At 35.6% G+C, this 21237-nt stretch overlaps 1 protein-coding gene across 1 annotated transcript in view; it reads right to left on the reverse strand.

Annotated features, from left to right (window-relative positions):
- LOC129238265 (uncharacterized) overlaps positions 1 to 21237 on the reverse strand; it is a 193372-nt gene that overhangs the window by 130825 nt on the left and 41310 nt on the right. The window lies entirely within an intron of this gene.

Consider the following 21237-nt stretch of genomic DNA (forward strand, 5'->3'; position numbering starts at 1 on the left):
ATTAAAATTGTACGAGAAACAAATAGATCGTCAAAACTTGTCGAAAAATCCCTCTGCTGTAATTACTTATACTTAAATTGACATATTATGATTACGCTCGGTAAATTCTCCAGAGTATGATAAGTAGAAAAGTCGATAATATGTGCCCACATATACATATATTTGCTCTGGAAGATATCTCTAATCTCTAACTGTAACATAACGCAAACATAACGCAGTTGTACGAAGAAGTCTTTGGTTTTGTGTAATTTTACCAAATGGTGCCGCAAGAAAATCCCAAAAAAGGTATTTCATAATAAAATTTCACTTCTTTAGTTACTTTCTCAATTATAAAAAAATTAGTAATACCTAAATTTGAATAAAGACAATTCACCGATTGCCATAACTAAAATAAAAAAATTGCGTTAAATGCTCTAAAGCCATTGAAAATTAAAAAAAGTCTCTGATGTTATGTCCTCATGAATCGCGATAGTGGAGTCACTAACCAACGTTGTCTCTTTTCAGCCATGTATGTAACTCTCCTTGATTCTAAAACTCGCCAATTTTGCAGAATTCCACAAAATCGACACAATGTACAGTTTTTCCAATCAGCAATTCAAATTTGAATAGTGGCATAAAAAATTGCCGCTGAAAATTCCACAGCCTTTCGCGATTTATTCCAGGCACATTCGCGCTAAAACCGTTTGTGGCGCGTGTCGCTTAGCAGCTATGCCCCAACAGCACATTAGAACAAGCGCACGGGCACATTTGTACCCACTTTTGCATACCACACGTATGTGTATGTGAGTGTATATATGCGTGCTGGCTGGTTGGCATCCTTGTGGGTGATCAAATGTTGGCGGAATGACGCTAGCGGCCACGCCAAGTGTGAACTTTTGGTGTCAAATTTGGCAGCAAACGCGTCAGCAACCACTCAGGCACACACACTCAAACAGACACACACAAATATATATATGTATAAATGCGTTTAAAAGCACCCACACATATTAGAGTGCGCGAGATAAACGGCACCTAAGGGTTCGCGAATGGCGGTAAGCGGTGGAAGTTTTCTCTCGCTCGGCTTTGGTGTTTTGTTACAGTCAAATTAATCGATGTTCGACAGCGTTGCGGTTGCTTCTAACGCCTTCAGACAGCATTGTTGGCTCATTCCTGTTTTATTTGGCCGCCTTAACCAATTCATCAAGCGTGTTTGTGTGGGTATGGGTGTGGTATTTGTTTTTTTGGCCACTAAAGTCAAATTCAATTTTGACTAAAACACATGTGTACATATGTACATATATCTGTACGTATACTGATATTCGAGTAGTCTGCACTCGATACGCCCATCTCATGTTGGTGTCATAATGAGCAACAGCTCGCGGAGCAGCAACAGCTGCCTCTTCACTAACCCTGTCGTTGCTGTGGCAACAATTATTTTGTTATTGGCGACATGGCCAACAAATAAATACATACATACACACATATTCACATGTGAAAACTTTCGGATGTGAGAGTCATAGTTCAACAATACATACATACACATACATACATATGTATGTATGCATGCATATTCTCACCACTTATGCCTTACAACTTTAACATTTTAATTAAAATTTAATTAATTTTGATGGCCCAAATGCCACTCGATATTTGCTCGGATATTTGCCGGATTGTCTCGCTGCTGTTTAATACTGCGATAGCTCAGCTACATATTTATATATATGCTTGTAAGTGATGTGTGCGTAGTATACATAAATGCAATATCAAGGGCTGGTATTGGCAAACAATGGCTGACATACATCGAATATTTATTTGCAACTATTTGCATGCGTGTGTGTTTGTGTATATATGTATGTGCATGTTTATGTATTCATATGCTCTGGGCTGCGTTGGCGGCATAAGAGAATTATAATGATATATGTATTTGTAATTAGCAAAGGCGTTAAGGGCGAGAAAATGAATAAGTGCACTGTCCTTTGTCTACCGAGCATGTTGGTGACTGGCTTTCATATGGCAAATAGATATATGTAGGCACATACGACCGTATTGTTTCCATGCCACCAGTTGCTAAGCTTCCATTTATGGCTGCCAATTGAATATATCGGCAGTGACGAGTAAATTATGTAGTAAAATTCTGCTTTCATCGAATAATTGATTACATATCGATTGCTAAAATCAAAGAGTTCTTAACAGTCGTCTGAAAGGGGTCCAACTTGCACATATGTCAATATCCAGTCACAACAGTATTCAAAGTACAGGACTGGCAGATGAGTTATCGAATTATGTATCTGCAGCGGAATCATTAATTGGATCCATGATCTTGTGAGTTGGAACCACATCAACCGCCTTGATTAGATACGAAGGTTCTAAACCTGTGAAATAATTCATCAAACAACTCGAAAAAAGTGGTAGCGGAATTCGTTAAGCAGCTGAAACGGAAAGATCTGTGGCTGGTTATGTGGCTGGCCAACTTATGACTCTCATAGGTGTCATCTAATACCCATTATAAGTCTTCTGATGGTACTAGGATGATAACATACAATATTTACAGTATTACCTGTTTTTGTTTGTCAATCGCTGGACTGAGAGTGTTCATTTTTTTAAGTTGCATTAAGAATGAATAAGTTTTCCTATACTTCACATTTCGACAGGCGCTACGCTTTTTTCCTCAAAATATATTCAGATGTAGTGACTTAATGAATGCCGATTTGCAAAGATCACACATGCAACATACCTTTTCATACTTCTTCAAAGTAATTCGTCGTCGTGAACAATAATTGATAGTGGATTTATTGAAAGGGCAGAAATATCGGAAGTGATTTGAAATTCACTAAACTGTGAAATTTTTTTTCAATATTAATAATTGTGACTACTATGCATGTTTGAGCTCAAATTTGTGAATTCAGTTAAAGAAAAATCCAAATGCTTGTCTTCACTACTTTTTTCTATAACGGCTTTGCCCACTGCGCCAGAAGCTCATTAAGCTAAATCATGTTGGAAAAAACCAGTTAATTTGACACCGAAATATATTTCATAGTTGGTGCTGTTAAGGAGCGCATTAATATAAATCTTTTGCAACAGTTCATTCATTTGAAGTTTTAAAACTTTGCTCTGTAACATAAAACAACACTAGCGCAGTATCTGAGCGAAAGAGCTTGTAGACAAAGCGCGAGAACGCACCCTTCTACACTGCACTAAAGAGAGAGACATGTTTGCTTATCAATTGCATTGTACTCATAACTTGAAAGGAAATTTTATTTGAGACAGAATTAATTCAAAAGGCAATCGTATCGTATATAGCAATAAATTTACATTTGAAGGGTACAACAACCTAAAAAACATATTCTGTATAACTTAAAGAAACAAAATTTACTGCATAAATTGCAAATCTCTGTAAATTTCAACTTTGCCTCTATCGATTTCTTAAGATTTTATTTCTTCACAATTCTGACCTTGGCGTAGTAGTATTGAAATATTCGAACTATTACTGACCATCATAAATATACATAAATATACATAAATATAATAATAATAACAATAATAATTTGCGCTGACACTCTTTATTGGGTGTTTGGCCAAGCTTCTATTTTTATTTGTGGGGTGCGTCTTAAAGTAGCCCCCAAAAAGGACGAACCTACAGTTGTATGTCACTTTCAAACCGCAGATGACTTTTTATAAGGAATTTTTTCATGACATGGAGGTTTGCCATTGCCTGCCGAGGAGCGAACATAAGTACATACGTAACTGAATTTACAAGTTTCGTTACCTATTTTTCTAGTGCCGATTTATTTTCTATTATTTGAAAAGCAAACTAAAGCGTAAGACAGAAGCAAGCAACGGTTTAATTGCATAGATTGTGTTGCTTTTTCTCGTGTTGCAGCTGTTATCTCGCTCTGCTAAACCGAATCAAAGCTAACATCGGCATTCGCAAGTGTTTGTGCAGATATTTGGACTCATAGCTAAAAGTGTAAGCTTTAGAGTTTTGCATTTTTGCTATTCCAGTATTGGAATTCACCAACCTATTACATTATATTTTAACGATACTCGCCTTGTTATCATTCCTTAACCACAATTTTACGATTTTGCTATTCGATAACTCCTTTCATAACAAAAATCGATAAGACAAAAACAGCTGCTTTGGTTAACAAGTCGATTATCGCAAACTAAACGATAACAATTTTCGTGTGGTTAACACAAATGATAAAATAAGAATTAGAAGTTTTAATTAAAACAGTGAAATTACATTATCAAAAAATTAAAAAAAATATATCTTTCGGTAGTAAGCCATCTGAATTGTGATCAATATTTTCCATTTGGTTGCAGGCTAACTCCAGAATTTTGACTGAGAATTAGGTAAATCTTGTGGTGTTCAAACTTAATCCATTCTAAGTTCTCCTTTTATATTACCAGGTTCTGCTTGCATTGCGATTTTTTGCAACTGCATGATATCAACGAACCGACGGTGAGCAATGGGGAATATCCATCAGCCAGGGCTTCGTTAGCCGTTGCATACATCGTGTAGCAAATGCAATTACCCGTTCCAGCGTTTCCGCAAATTTGGTCTTCTTTTACTATTCTGTAGGTTATTGCCTCACTTTGATATTTAATTTGACAGAGATGCTTTTCTCTGTCAGTTTGAATAAAAAGAAGAAGGCAGCTGTTTAGTGTTAGTTGATAGAGTTAGTAATAGTTTGTGCAAACAGCAAATAAGCAGACAAAATTAGCAATTGTCGAATATTTTAAAGTTAGTGAATTGCACTACAGTTCGAAAGAGTTAAGTTTCAAAAGCAAGATTGCAAAAGCAGTACAGACTAGCGCTTTATTGGCGAGCCGTTTTCTCCTAAATAGGTTTAACTCACAGTAGCAACTCATTGTCGGGAAACACCGCTGCTTTAATGGGGCTTATTCCGACAAAGTAGGCTACGCACAAATCAACTCAAACACTCAATAGTTTCACCATGAAGTAATTTATTTGCTTAAACCTGCATGATTCTAAAATTTTTATATATGTAAGTAAGATGCACTAAGTACCTTGACAAAGGTAAAGTTTTGGCACTCCAAATACCTGTCATTGTTTTCATTAAAGTTTTACTAGAAACTCAATTTCGGTGGCAGCTGCTGTTCGTGTATTCGTATACTTGCATGTAAAAACTAAGTTAAGTACCAGTATACCTTACATATCTAAATATTATGCTCTTAATATATATATTAGTTTTCGCATTTGCATGTGCAGCGATAGTTTACTGTGGTAAAAGGTAGTTCAAAAGCTAAACGCAGCCAAGAAAAACAAGAATTCCAGCTGATAGCTGGTACGCACATATGTACCTACATACACATGTCGAGCGTGAGGCTTGTTTCTTAGCAACTCCATTGTGGTAGCAAAACTAACGCCGTGAGACAACAGTATAAAGTTCGTATCATCAGCTGCGTGTTGACACGCTGATGAGTTGACAAGGTGACATGAGCAAATGCACTTATGTACACACACATGGATATCTATGGCAACACTAAGCAAGAGTGTAAGCGTTCTTAAGCTTATGATTACAGAATCTTCCACGAATTCAAGGTGGACGCGTATCACAAACCGACTCACTGCACGTGTCACCCTTACACCATCCATCACCCAATCTAGTCGCCACCGCCGCTAAGCCACACTACCCACATTGAAACATTTTCGTTTAATCAACAGTGACGCTTTTGTCAGCTAAAGTTGCTGCTAAAATGTGCAGATTGGTTGCGAGTGAAAAGGGAGGTGTGAAGAGATCACACAAAATTCTCGCTATTACTTGCAACTTCCATTAAATGCGGGTAAATGCTGTTAGTGCCGCTGCTAATGTGCTTGTTTCCACCAAGCTAGATGTTATTGCTATTATTATTGTTGTTTTAGCCATTGCGTGCATCGTTGTTTCGCTGGTGTGCACGACATATGCCAACGCCAGCTAAAATAAACGCAACCGAACAACAGTCAGCAACAACAACAATTTATCAACTTTAATACACGTTTCTCATCGGTTTTCATATATCCTGTACACAAATCCTTTATGGCGCACCGTTCGCTTTGTTCGCGTGCTTTACAAATTCTGCGGTTAACTTTTGCTGGTTTTGGTATGCGGAATGCGGCATGAGCAAAGGTGAGTGTGTCGCACAGCTGGCTACCAAAGGCAATTGCTAAGGTAGTTGCTACTTAATTTATTTATTAAATTTTTGAAGTGCGGCTGTAATTTTTAAAAATATTCAGACTATAGAAATTTAAACTAAAAAAGTTATGGTTCATTAGGACTTTAAAGTTGTAGTCCTTTATTTGAAAATCCTTTAGTCCTAATGAAGCCAAATTTTTCTACACCTGATCTTTCGAACTCAAAGGAGGCCATTCTGTTCCTCTGCTCCCACCAGCAGATACTGCATCGAATAATTTCGGAGGTGGCATCCATTCGAATGACATGACCTAGCCAGCTGCGCCACTCGATCTTTATTTTATAAAAAGTTTCAACTCAGTCTTAGTCTTTTTTCTTACAAGATTTACCATTATGAGTAGAGTTTTACCTAGCTTTAGGTCTAACTTGAAATATACTACTGTGTCCAAAAAATAAGGTGACATTTGATTTTAAACTGCGCGCTTTGAAGGATTAGGAGAATTCTTTTTTTTTTTAGGTTGGTAGTACTGTGAGTGACATCTATGTCAAATTTCATGTGAAATATTCATTTACTGTTTGAGATACGCGTCGTTTTGTGAGCTGCTAAAAGTGAGTTTCTCGTTTTTTGCAATGTCGAAATTTGTTGAGCAAAGAATTTGCATTAAATTTTGTTTGCGGAATCAATTTTCGGATACGTTGAGGATGGTGCAGAAAGCCTTTGGTGATGAGGCTATGTCTAAAAAAAATGTTTACAAGTGGTATAGTGAGTTCCAAGCCGGTCGTGAACGTGTCGAAGACGAAGAGCGTCCTGGGCGACCATCAACCTCAACTGACGAAGCTCACGTCCAACAAATCAAAGATTTGGTGTTGAAAAACCGTCGATTAACGATTAGAGACCTTGCTGATGATGTTGGCATATCGAAAGGCTCAGTCAATACCATTTTGAAGGATGTTTTGGGCCTCAAGCGCGTCAAATCTCGACTGGTACCGAAAACATTGAATTTTTTGGACTCGTAATTCGTGATCATTTCATCAAAAACTCAACCCATATCGTTCCGCAACCACCGTATTCACCTGATCTGGCACCGTGCGACTTCTGGCTGTTCAGCAGGCTCAAAAGACCGCTCCGGGGACACCGTTTTGACACGATAGAGGAGATTCAAGCCGCAACGAAGACGGAACTGAAGGCCATCCCGGAAAGTGACTACAACCAGTGTTTCGAAAATTGGAAAAAACGTTGGCATAAGTGCATTGTGTCGGGAGGGGATTACTTTGAAGGGGATGAAATTGATTTGGAAGAATAAATAAAGAATTTTCAAAATAAATACAATGTCACCTTATTTTTTGGACACAGTAGTAAAACTAACATAATTGAAGGGACGATGAGCTTTTTGTGGCTTCAGAAACATAAATTCTGCGACGGAATCTTTTGTAGTAAGTTTAGGATGGTCTGCCAGACATGCAAAAAAAAGAAAGTGTGTGGTAGTTCACGGAACCCGCACGATTGAAGTGAAACTTCTTTTATCAACAAATCAATAATTTAACTATTATTTCAATATAATGCATGCAGAAGTCATGGAAAGCATGGAATGGAATTTTATTAAACAGAATTATTTATTTATTTTAATATAAAAAGAAATGAATTTATTGTACTCAATTACATTTGGTTCTCGGCATTGTCATTATCATTATTGGATTCGTTTTCCAAAAATGAAACAAGGGCTTTATGGTAACTGAAATACGTAAAAAATGATCTACATTCTAATCTATCAAGGTATCGATGAAATACTGCATCAATGGTAGTTCCGCATCTTGTTGTTGGTACTACAAATTATCACTTATCGTACAACCGGAGGATTCACTGTCACGGTGTTCAACAGTAGCTCTTAATTTTTTACGCTCCAAATACTCACGTTGCCGTTCAGCACCTGTTTTCGGTTTCCGTTTTTGTTGATTTGATGCCATATTTAACAGAAATCAATCAACAAAACAAAATATGTTTGTAAGATTTGCTCAAAACTACACACACACTCTATGACGCGTCTCGCGTTACTAATATAATATTGTGTTTGGGATAACTGTCAACTGTTTCCACCGAAATGCGTTCGCAAAGTGTATGGTCTTTGGTATGGTAAACAGATTTATGATACATTATTTTGCGGCGACAGCACAGGGCGATAGCCCAGCGGCTAGCAATGTGGGCTTCCGATCCGAAATCCTTGGTTCGAATCACAAGAAAATTTTTTTTTTTTTTTTTTTTATGCATTTATTTCATTTTGTTTTATGATATGTTTATGAGCAGATTTTTTTCATGGCAGAAATACACTCGGAGGTTTGCCATTGCCTGCCGAGGGGCGACCGCTATTAGAAAAATGTTTTCATTAATTTTGCTTTCACCGAGATTCGAACCAACGACCTCTCTGTGAATTCCGAATGGTGATCACGCACCAACCCACTCGGCTACGGCGGCCGTCAATCAAATGTCATATTTACAAATTACATTCGATAAGAATGCAATAATAAACGACCGCATTACATTCACGACGACACGCCACGCCAGTCTTTTAACAGATGGCGCTGGCATAGCGTGAGTTTTACGTGGTTTAGCGTAGTTTTACTCCTCACAGCGTTTCATCCACGCCACGCTTTTAACAGATGGCGCTGGCGTAGCGTCACATATCGATGAAACGCTATGGTTTTACTCCTCACAGCGTTTCATCCTTCGAGACAAAAGAAGTTTCACTTCAAAAATAAGAGCGATATGGCGTTTTGGCAAAAGCGGGATAGGGGCAGAGAAATGTTTTTGCAGCTGCAACAGAAATCAATAGAGGTATACCCCCCACTAACATTTAGAAAAAGGGTAGGCACAAGCAAAAATAAAAACACCTTTTGTAAAACAATCTTTAAATCGAATATCTCAAAAACGACTAAGTTTGGGACATTATCTCTTATAACCACAGTTGGAAATAGTAATCTCCTGAGGCATCTAGAAGAAATTTCCTGGTAACCCTATATAAAATAAACTTGTAAATTCCTGCTTTAGTTGAAATCAAAATAAAGTTAGATTTTCATGAGTTTTGCATATTTGAATTCTCTTGTGGCTACTAACTGCGCATTATTCTCTACTCTGACATTCGAACTTGTTTTAAGTTGAACTGGAGTAACAGAAAAACACTCGTTGAAAAGCAAATAAAAAGCAGGAGAATTTAAGTTTCACTTACCCTTTGGAATGCAAACTCATAGTTGCGCCAATTCACATAAGTACACTTTGGTGGCCTTAAGACAGCATCAGTGCATACGCATAGGTATATAAATTTCCACATTTTATTACCCAATATCAGAAGAATGAGTAGGCTGACCAATGGATAGCCAACTTTACAATTACAAAAGTGACACGATCGAAAGGGTGACTGGACGACAAAGCAGTCGATACAGCCAGCCAACCGGCCGCTATCGTACAAATGGAAAGGGAAGAGTTATTATTTGCAGCCCAAGATATAAATCTCCGACGAGACAGTCAATATCATCGCTGGGACTAAGAGGAAAGCATGCCCACTAAATTGCTACTACTACAGATTCAAGTTATACCGTAAGCACCAGCAACGACAACAATATGTGGCGAGCAAAGGCATTGTTTGCACAACCCACCACCGTCACCATCTTTGGCTCATTTCCGACCACACTGACGCCAAAAACCACTTTAAAGCATCTACATATTGATAATGCTCGCCGCATCATTGTATGCGCCTGGGTGTATGAATAACATTCAATATGATTATATTGGCGCAGAAGCAGTGATTATGACCCGTCGACCTGTACATACGTCACTGCGCTTTGGGATAGGATTAGCAGTGGTATTAAGCGTTATACCAGTGCGCTGCCATCTGACTTTAGAATATTCTCAGTTGGCTCAAACTTGGTCTGCTTGGCTTAAGCGCGATTGTGGCTAGAATTTGCTGCTGGCACGTGTTGAGCGATGCTGCGATTCCAAGGCCTCCTGCTTGCCTATTGTCTCTTCGGTATGTGTTTTAATTGAATATTTCACTTCCAGGTGCATTAGATAGCAGCAAGGCAAATCAGTGTTGATGTTAGTGAAGGTTTCTTAGGGAAGGCTGAGAAGTGGCGCGATGGAAGGACGGCTTACTGGAAGGAAGTTCGGGAACTACGACGCGTAAAATGATGACATTAATTTGAAGAAAATATAGTTAAAATTATTCTTACTCTCGACCACTTTTGAGAATTTCATTTTGTATTACTTATATTTATGGTAATATTTTTCCTTTTCGTTTATTTAAGAAACTCAGACAACTAAAATTGTCATTTTGAAAATTTACGAAATCTTAAAAAACTGCTTTTGAAAATTTATGACATGTTTTTCTCAGTAATATTTTCTTACTGCAATTGTCTAAGCAATTTCGTTTAAGTATAAAATGGGATATGAACCATTTTTTTATTTCACTAATTAAAAGTTTAGTCGTAAAAAGTCCTTAGGTAGCGAAAAAATCCTCCAAGCTATAAAAACAATTATATGTTTTTAGTTAACTTATGCTCCGCTGTAGCCGAATGGGCTTGTATGTGACTACTGTTCAGAAGTTCACGTATTCGAAAACTCAAAATGATAGGAAAAGCGTTTTCTAATAGCGGTCGTCTCTGGACAGGCAAGGGCAAACCTCTGAGTGCTTTTCTGCCATGAAACTCATCCTCATAAAAAACCAAACCATCTGCCGTTCTGAGGCGGCACGAAGCTGTAGGCCCCCCATTCGTAAAAAAAACATTAAGATACATTTATGTGGATATTTGCTTCATTTCCACTTTGAATGCTAATTTTAATTAGTTCAGTGCATTGTTTTCTGAAATTTAAATCACACATACACACGTTGACATCTAAGCGGTTTTTGCAATTCAGAATTTGTGATCTAAGATTGTCTCTGAATGAGCTCTTATCATCACCGATTTAAATCTTCAAGTACTGTCATCTCGAAAACCGGAGCCAATCTGACAAAAAGAGGGTCGTCATTGAATTAAGAAAGACCCTATTGAGTTGGCAGGCTAATCACTTACCCTGTCAGAAATTAAAAACAGATTAACGAAACTAACGCAAAACTGAGTCTTGTCAAGGCCCTATGCTCCCAAAAGGAGTGAACAAGGAAAAAAAAACTGAGTTGGATAAAATATCAAAACCTTTGCGTAAACAAACAAACAAAAATTGGAAATCCGAGCACATAAACTGCTTAAAATTCTGAAAGAGGTAGTGCCTATTCGTGGGTGTCATCTCTAATAAAGATGGTGGGTTTTCAAGCATTTAGTAATTAATTCAATTTATCCATAGTCAAAAAGCTTACGTGAAGACGTGCAATGTCTCTATTAAAAACCCACTAAAAACAAGTATTTGTCCTGAATTTTTCAATTCAATTTTCCAAAATGTTGGAGTAATATTCAGAGTTAATTGTTTTATCTTTGTGAAGACAACCAATCAGATAAACCTCTTTTGAAATCCAAAAAAAAAAACTCCATAATCTCTTTTTCCAATCGAATTCACCTGCTTTAGAGCTGAATAACCAGTCCACTATAAACCGTCTGGCTTTAGTTTGGGACCATAGCTGTAGATGAAAGTCTCATGCATAGTCATACAATGATGCAAAAAATCGGTTTAATTCTTCGAAGAATACTTCAAATTTCGAAATACCTGCTATCTCTGATCTGTTAACTCTTCTCCATTTTTTTATGAATATTTTGTTAAATCGGATACGATTATTTTCATCGCGAAAAACATAATGTTAAAATGCATATACATTTTGATTCCTCTACTGATTAATAGGTGAGTGATTACATGTTAAGTGATCCAAGTACTATATGAATGACTGAAAAATCATTGCAAAATACAACTCTAGCGAAGCGCTTCGTATGTTCTCGTTCTCGTATGTTACGTCCGCTTGCTTTCACTGGTTCAAAATACTTATTTGAATATAACTTGAAAAGTTATATAACTTGAAAAGTTATAGGCAGCTTACAAACTCGCAGGGATACCTAGGCATTGTCTCAGCTTTTAACAAATTTTGTCACCAAGCGTATTTGAAGAAAATATTTGCCGGAGCCAAAGCAGCTTTTTTCTTAGAAAGCCGTGTGAAAGTAGTATGTATTCGCCTCTAAGCGATCTCTGATCTGCTTTGTTGCTTATTTAGAATTTTATATAATTTTTTAAGTATCCCATGTTTTCGTGCCATACAGCCCAGTATGGCGGAACTGGAGTCGCTAAAATCTTCATAGCGCTATGAAAATTAGACAAAAAATGTTTGCAAATTCAATCTTACTTTAGAAACAAAAAAATGTCATGTTCTGAACCACCAGGAAGTATTAGCAAGTATAAGGTACCGTACACTCAATTTATTATTGAAAAAATAATTTAAAAACCTTACAGGTGATGATTTCAAAAATTACAAAAAAAAAAATCAAAAAAAAAAATTCCAAAATGTTTCAGCGAATAAAGTAGTTGCCTGTTTTTAAACATATTTTATCAAAAAAAAAAACCTAAAAATGTGTTAAGAAGAACCGAAAATATTTCCAAAATTTTTGACAAAAAGTACAGGCTTATTATTAAAAAAATGTTTGTTTTAATAATACATTTTATCAATATAAAAATATAAAAATATTAAAAAGAACCAAAGAAATTTCGCACCAAAATTTTCAACATGCAAGTAGAATAAATCTTAAAACTATTAAATGTTTCTCAAAATTATAAATTTTTTTTTCAAAATTATGCTTAAGCCTACAAATAAATAATTTTGAAGAGAAAGTGATAGCATTGCCCAAAATACCTTAATCCTTTGACATGGAATCACCCTTTCAATACTTTTTGACCACTCAGTTTTACTCGTACATCTCTAAATTTTGTAATTTAGTGCAATGGTTTTGCGTTATGTCGTGCATATGTTATATGGAGACAAAAATTATAAAAAGTCCAGAAGATTTCCTAGTAACTTCAAACTTCATCTTTGATTTAATAAGCTATAAAACTGCACTAATTGAATATAATATTAAATTTGGGATTTGATTACATGGTTTTTGTCAGAAAAAGAGCTTTACTTTTATGTACGGATTCAGAGTTGGAAAAAGGCCAAAATATTGTGGTGTTATCGCTGAACATTTTTCCTATGGTAGTATTAAAGTATTCACTGCTCCCTTCGTAACTTTGCTGTAAAATGGGTCAAATAAAGTATAAAAAGCTATTAAGTGGCTTTGAATCTGTAAAGCAGAAAGGGTAAAATAACTTTCTAAATATGTTTCAATCTACTTATATAGGCGTATAATCAGCATACTTCTTTTATTAAATAACACAAACACTCTTTCCCAGTCATGACGCAAGCCGTGCACCTGACCTGTTGTTGTTGACCAGAGGTAAGGCTTCCTATGATTTATTTGCTCCCTTTGATTTAGTGTGCGGATGTACATGTTTATGGTTTTAATCCAATAACATATTTAACCGTACAACTACACTTCATTGAGGTCAGTAAAAGCGAAGCATAAAAAATGCAATACTAAATAGGAAAATTATAAGAGTAATCAGTTAATCCGCCTTGACTTTACAATTGAGAGCTACCGAAAAAAATTCTGAATCAAAGCCTACATATTTGTATGCTGTTACTTCTGTTCCCCTGCAGACGCTGACCCGGACGCCTGACCGGAGCATTCACACTTCCTACGCCTCATTGCCTCGTTCCCATTTGCCACTATTTCATAAGTAATTAAAATTTCAACACAGAACGGCCGGAATTACATTTTAAGCCAGCCGTGGCATTGCAACCATTCACACTATCAAATGTGCACGTGCACATATTCACACATAAATGCTGTTGTATGTGTATGCACAATTTTATATTTATTTTGCCTGCAGCTGACCATTTATCCATGAGCCATCGCCGTACCGGCCAACGCATGAATTGCCTCACTGCAAAGGCAGCAAAGCTTACAGGCGGTTCATTTGCACATTCCTCCCCTCACATCTCACGAATACTGTGGTAACACCCCTTAGCAGACGCCGAAGTACTTTTCGGTATGTTGCGTATGCCACGCCCCATACTTCATTCAACTGTGGGAAATATTGAAATATTTTATGGCTTCCCTCAGATTACACAGTGCCCCGCTGTTTTCCTTTGCTTTCCTTCAATTCAACTCAACTCAACTCATCGCATCTCATCTCATCTGATCTGTGTGTTGAGTTCAGTTCTACTGCCACTTTTTGCCGCCCGGCTTATTTTATATAGTCCAGCGTAGCAGCTTAGTTCAGTTCAATTTCGATTACTGGGCTGCTGTGGCTGAAGTTTTAACTTCACTGCCAGAGCGGAAGAAGTTTGTACGTTGGCATTCATGCCTTACCCACCGGCATACTGAAAACAATTTTGAAAAGTGCTGTTTGGGGATTACGGCACAACAACAATTCAACACAGCTTAACATCCAGCATGCAGCTCAGATCAGCGCTTTAAACTCGTTTGCAGTGGTGTCGGCTCAACTACCAGATTCTAGGACTGACTACCCTCGACTATCTCGACAAGTGACGTCTGGTGGATGGCCCAGTATCGACAATTGAGAAAATTCCCAGAATTTCGTAGTCTTGTTCATTCGCATTTTGTTATTGTTATGGTAATTGTTTGTATGCCATATTTATTTTGCTTTTCTTTTCTTTTTTTCTGTATTTTTTTGTTGTTGTTTTGTTGCTGCTGGTGCTTTGTGTGGTAAAATTACAATTCGGAACTGGGGGTTCACAGATTTAATTGACAAAAAGAGTTTACTATTAAAAAGAGGTGGACTACCGAGCGAGATTCTCCAAAGACGGAAGGGAACTATGCCCAACCGCCTTGTTACTCAGCTGGACATGAGGGCTTTCGAGTATTTATATGGAATACATACATACATTTGTATACCATACATGTGCATGTGGGCAAGCGAGTACTCTGAAGTCTGTGGCATGCACTTAAGGAATATTGACGGTTTAGAATTCAATTCGAAATTTTTACAAGCTGCAATGAAAACCGTATGAAGCAGTTGTGGTATGTATATATGTAGTATATTGGAAATATGTAAACATATATTAGGATGCATCATTTTCAAACAAAATCAACTTGGAAGTGTTTTTCCAACGGAATTATACAATTTATTAGATATAAAATTTTTTTTTTATTTAAAAATTGGAAAAGTTAAGCTTAAATTATTTGCGAAAATATTTCTGAAAAAGTAAAATTAAATATTTATTAAATTAATTAACAAATTAAGATTTACTTGAGCTGGACCGATTCGATAATACCTCCAAATATCCTTTTTTTTATAAAGAAAAAATGTTTTTAAAATAATTTTTTCCAAAACTCTACCACAGATGATAGAAAAGTTTAAGATTAAAAGACATAAAATGTTTAACAATTACGAAACTTTACCACAGATTATAGAAAAGTTTAAGATTAAAAGTTCCGCATAAAATGTTTAACAATTTTATCAACGGAACAAATTTGTAAAATTTACTAAGGAAATGTTTAAGGTAAACATAAATAAATAAATAATGCAGCCAATCGCAACCATTTATTTCTTGAAAAATTAACCCATTCAGGCCAAATGCTGGCTGTAAATACCAGCATACCTTCGTGACTCTCTTACAAAAATTTTAAAAATTTTTCTGTAGGACTTTGAATCTTAAACTTCTCTGCCGTCTGAGGTTATTTTAGGAAGTATTTTTATTGCACAAAGTAATTTTATTTATAAAAAACATTCTTCAATAGTTTGCCGAAGTATTCTGTGGGCAGTCTTAAGATATAATACATTTTATATTATAAAACTTAAAAAAAAAAAAATGTAGTAAAAAACGCAATTTGAATTGGTGAGGCACCTTAATGTGCATACGAATGTGTCTTTACATTCCACTGCGTACTGAGATGTGAGAAAATATGTGTATTAATATGTAAATAGTTCACACCTCACATTGGAAGGGAAACTCGGTCAAATACCTAACAATGGATGAATGCACCAATCATATAGATATATAGGACACGTATATATGTACATCCATACAGGCATGCGTAGCCATTAATTATTATTTTTGGGCTGTAACTAAAAGTTTTCAAGTATTCATTGGAATTTTTAGAAATTTCTTTTGTGTGTGAATTTTTGTATGCAAATAGTGCTTGATGCGTTTTCCAAAGTTCCTAGAATTTGCAAACATTTTAATTGATGGCATACATATACGTGTACTGGACGTGTACTATTTATACTTCAGCCACTTTATATGTTTATTTTGCTAATTTAATTTTTTTTAATATAGTTCTTTGTATAACAAAAACCTTCAAATCGAGCTTCTAAACGATGTAATATACAAAAATCACAAAATCTGACAAACTTAAAAAAAACCAACCGAATGATACTCAGTATTTAGAATTGATTAGTTTGTTATGTTTACTTTTAAGGTATTCACAGTTTATAATTGTTTACATGCATTGGTAGTTTACGAGTATCTTTGCCCTAAAATGTCTCAAATGATTGAGAACACTGTGCGACAGTAAAATTATACTTTTATGGAGACCTAGTTCAACTTGTAGGTATAGTAAAACTAAGAAAAATGGTATAGGAGAAATTTCCAATACACCCCCAAAATCTCATTTTATGGCCATAAAACCGTTTTTCAGTAGGTTGATGTGAAGAATAACTCCTAACTTCGCCAATTTCCATCCGATTTCGAATTTGCTTTTTTAGTTCGAAAGAAAAAAAACAAGCCTTTTTGACAGTGTGTTGACATTTTTTCTGAAATGACAACTGACGAGACTGTAGACGGAAGTATTTGGAATTTTTTTTATTTTTTCTCTATTTTTTCGACTTTGACATAATTTTTACGATATTATCCGATATTGAGGATTTTTTTAGTACCCCACTGTTATAGTAAATTTAATTTTGCGTCAAATGAGCTATATTTGACTGTAATTGAATTAAAATTAATAGAGTTGTGTGAGTTTTAAGATTTTATTTTTATTTTTTTACTAATTTGGTATGAGGGTATAGCTTACGCTAAATGGGAATAAGGACGTGTTTTGATACGTTATTATAGATACGTAATATTTATTGGAGTATATGGTATATGTATACATAAGAGTACACTGCACTGCATGCAACAGAACTGGTTACCAAAATATCTGACATATTATAGCACATTTTTTTTTCAATAGGAATATGAAAAAGCTCCCAAGTGTACCAAAGTTCACACTGTGCATTGATTAACAAAAGAAGTTTGTTATTATAATTTAACCTTATTAAAACGTCAAAGTTTTATTGTTTGTTTCATTGAAATTCAAAAGATATAAATCAAAACGTTGCCAGAGAAGTCGAATTTCTCAATATTCTCCGATGATGTGGCATCATCACCCTTATCATAAACCAGATGATTGTTATTTTTGTAAAACGGACGTAAACGGTCATCATTATAAAACTCGAAAGCACATAAAGTATGCTGATGTTGCAACTGTTAAGAACCCCGTAGTCTTGGACGATATGATTGACTCAACTGCAGGTCATGAACTGAAGGAAGTTCAACTCATTGCTGGTGATGATCAAACTGATAACAATAAACCTGATGATGAAGAGTACTTTCCGTCTGGTTCTAAGTCTTCAGAACGACACATTGTATCAAATTCAGATTTTCACTATCTTTTTCGTGATTTACTTCTATCGGAAAGACAATGTGAAACGCTCGCTTCTAGATTTAAACAATGGAATTTAGTTGATGACGACTTAAGATGAATGATAATGATCGAATTTCCTACAGAGAAGTATTCAAAACTGATGAAGAGAATGACAAATGTACCGTACCATACTAAACTCCAAAGGGGCGTTTCCAATGCATTTTTAAGTTTGGAACCAATTCCGTTGTGTACTGCACCGTAACGCACCGTACCGTACCGTACAATGCTGCACTGCACAATACTCCAATAAATATTATGTGTTTATAATGACACTTGTTATCATTTTCATGCTTCGAAACGCATACCAAATCTCGTAGTAAAAAAAAAGAAAAAATCTCTAAACCCACACAACTCTATTAATTTTAATTCAATTACAGTCAAATATAGCTCATTTGACGCAAAATTAAATTTACTATAACAGTGGGGTACTGAAAAAAATCCTCAATATCGGATAATATCGTAAAAATTATGTCAAAGTCGAAAAAATAGAGAAAAAATAAAAAAATTCCAAATACTTCCGTCTACAGTCTCGTCAGTTGTCATTTCAGAAAAAATGTCAACACACTGTCAAAAAGGCTTGTTTTTTTTCTTTCGAACTAAAAAAGCAAATTCGAAATCGGATGGAAATTGGCGAAGTTAGGAGTTATTCTTCACATCAACCTACTGAAAACAAGTTGTGCTAGGTCTCCATAAAAGTATATTTAATTTTTTTTTTTTGTCACACAGTGGAATCAACTGATATCGTCAGTTTGTTGACGGCACCAGCATGAAACAACACTCGACTCTCTCAACCAAAATAAGAACAAAACCGGCAAATAATAAAACCGGGATGAAGTACAACATCGCCATATTAACAGTGCGAGGATATTTGCACGATCGATTATATAAAGCTTAGCATTTAGAGTCGCAAAACAATTTCATTAAAATAATTTCGCGGCTGAATTTACAGTAGCCCGTTCTGTCAAAGCATTTTTCAGTATATTTCCACCAATTTCATCATTTATCTCTCCAAAATAAAAAAAGAAAACAAAAATAAAAAACTTAACATTCAAAATTTTAAAGGGAGCATCAGCTGCCCTCTAAATGTATCAACCCGAGAGTTTAAAAAGCGCTTGAGAGAACGAAAGTTAATCTAATACTAGAGGTTGGCTCAGAAAATGGTCCTAAATTGAATAATAAAGTGTGGTTAAATTTTAAGGGCCGATGTTGAATGTGAACCACATGTAAATGTCAAGTTTTTTTCCTGTATTTCATTTGACATTTTTCAATTTCAGACTAATTCAATTTGAACCATGGAAAGATACAGAATCGAGCACCGCGTTAAAGTTATTCAATTTTATTATGAAAAAATGGCAACAGTGAATGACCAATTTTTGAAGAAAATCATCTAGTGATGAGACACATTTTCACCTCAGTGGCTTAGTCAATAAGCAGAATTGCCGCATTTGGGTGAATGATCGCAACGCAACTAATGAATGATAATCCAAGAGTGATTGCCGAAAAACCAATGCACCTACAAAGAGTGACTGTTTGGTGCGGTTTATGGGCCGGCGGCATCATTGGGCCGTATTTTTCCCAAAATGAGGTCGGTTATTACTGTGAATAGTGTTCGCTATCGTGAGATGATAACGAACTTTTTATGGCCCAAATTGGAAGATACGGATGTGGACGATATGTGGTTTCAACAGGACGGTGCCACTTGTCACACAGCTAACGAAACAATGGCTCTTTTGCGCGAAAAATTTGATGGCCGATTAATCTCACGTCGCGCCGATGTCAACTGGCCGCCAAGATCATGTGATTTGACACCGTTGGACTTCTTTCTTTGGGGTTATTTGAAAGAAAAGATGTACGTCGACAAGCCAGCAACAATTCAAGGGCTAAAGGATGAGATAATTCGGCACATCAACGGCATAGAACCATCGGATGGAGGTGTGCCACCGAGACCGCGGCGGTAATTTGGCCAATATTTTGTTCAATGCGTAATTGAGCCATACCAATATTATCATACTAAATAGAAATGACAATAATTTCTTAAAAAAATTGTATTTATTCAAAATCAACAACGGCCCTTGAAACTTAACCACCCTTTATTTTAAAGTAATGCAAAACCAATAGCTTAGTATTTTTAAATCGTCTTTTTAATAACAACTTTTTATGGAGTAACAACTTTATGCAACTTTTCCTGACTAGCCGCAATGCATTATCACATACTTTGAATTTTTAAAAATTAGTCCATACGCTAATTTCGTCACTTATCTCCGCACCTCCAATGGCTACTTCGGTACCATTTTTCGTTTTTACGTTTGCCCTCAACGGGCAAACTTACTTGCCTTTTAACTTACACTTTATTATAATAAAATTAAATCGACTACTCAAACTTTTCTGAAGAGTGGAGTATTTAAATGAAAATTTTTTTGAAATTTCTTAAATTTTGTGATTTTTTACAAAAGTGCTTTCGTTTATAAAATTTTATTTTACGATGAACTGAAAGATAAAGCGACTTAAATCAATAGGCACAAGTGTACTTATATATAAGTTAAAAAAATTTAAGCTTTAAATTTGGGCAGAATATCATTCGAAACTGTAAATCCTATTAAATATTCGATTTCAGAAGTTCGTGTTAATATTTGCATAAAAATAATAATTTTAGGAAAATTTAATAATTTCCAAACATTTCAACTACATTAGCGGTATTTATCACACACACGTATAGTATGAATAAATTTAAAATACGTAATGCGATTAAAAATGAGTACCTGAGCTGCTGCTAGAAATTATTTTTGTGAAAATTGAATTTTTCGAAAACTAAACGCATTTATTTTTAATTGTTGGAATTATTTTAATGAAATGCAGAAGATCTATTAGGTTTGTCCAAAGTGTAAAAACCCACACATACTTATCTATATAATACTTATTTATGTATGCACACAAACAAAAAACATAAATCTATGGGAACACATTTATAGCGCCATCATTGAGCTAAATTTAATTTTGCAAATCAACGCTAAAAGCAGGCTTGTAACATTAATTTTACGTTTTTAGTAATTTGGGAAAACAAATGAAAATATCTCTACCAGTAAGTATATAAATCCACATGAACTTAATAAACATATTTGTATATTAGTTTCCTGCCCTTAGCATGTGGGTACGTGCGTAAGGCCATAAAAATGCTGCGAGTAACCAAAATGGCTAATTGCCGTTTTATTTTTCCGCTTGAATTGACCAATTGAGTGAAACTCAATTAAACTAATTTTCACCACAAACCGATTGCCAGATGGCAAACTAATGTCTAAACTCATATATACACGTACATGTATGCCCTCGTGTACTAGGGATAGCCTATACCTTTGAACATTCTATCGCATAGCAAACATCATTAAAAGTGAAAAGAAACATTAGCATATGTTCG

The sequence above is a fragment of the Anastrepha obliqua genome, chromosome 2 (assembly GCF_027943255.1).
Source record: "Anastrepha obliqua isolate idAnaObli1 chromosome 2, idAnaObli1_1.0, whole genome shotgun sequence".
Classification (NCBI taxonomy): domain Eukaryota; kingdom Metazoa; phylum Arthropoda; class Insecta; order Diptera; family Tephritidae; genus Anastrepha; species Anastrepha obliqua.